A 264-nucleotide genomic window follows, 5' to 3' on the forward strand; every position below is an offset into this window, starting at 1 on the left:
TGAGAAATACAGACTATTTCTCATAAAATATTACCATTTTCTCGACGAATTCATCGTTACTAGGCAAATTCAGAGGTTGTAGATCGCATCCACTGGAATACTCTCGCTTTTATGTATACTTTATACCATTTATACCGTCAATAAAGTGCGCCCTCTCTAATGAGATTACTTTTTGTACTTCGCATCTCGCACAATGCAGTCGTTCGGTTAGGCTGAGATATGTTTGTTTAAGTGTCAAAATCTCAGTCAGAATCAGTTTTTTAA

This window comes from Anneissia japonica, unplaced genomic scaffold (genome assembly GCF_011630105.1).
Source record: "Anneissia japonica isolate Jap-2015-1 unplaced genomic scaffold, ASM1163010v1 scaffold11151_len745516_cov174, whole genome shotgun sequence".
Classification (NCBI taxonomy): Eukaryota; Metazoa; Echinodermata; class Crinoidea; order Comatulida; family Comatulidae; genus Anneissia; species Anneissia japonica.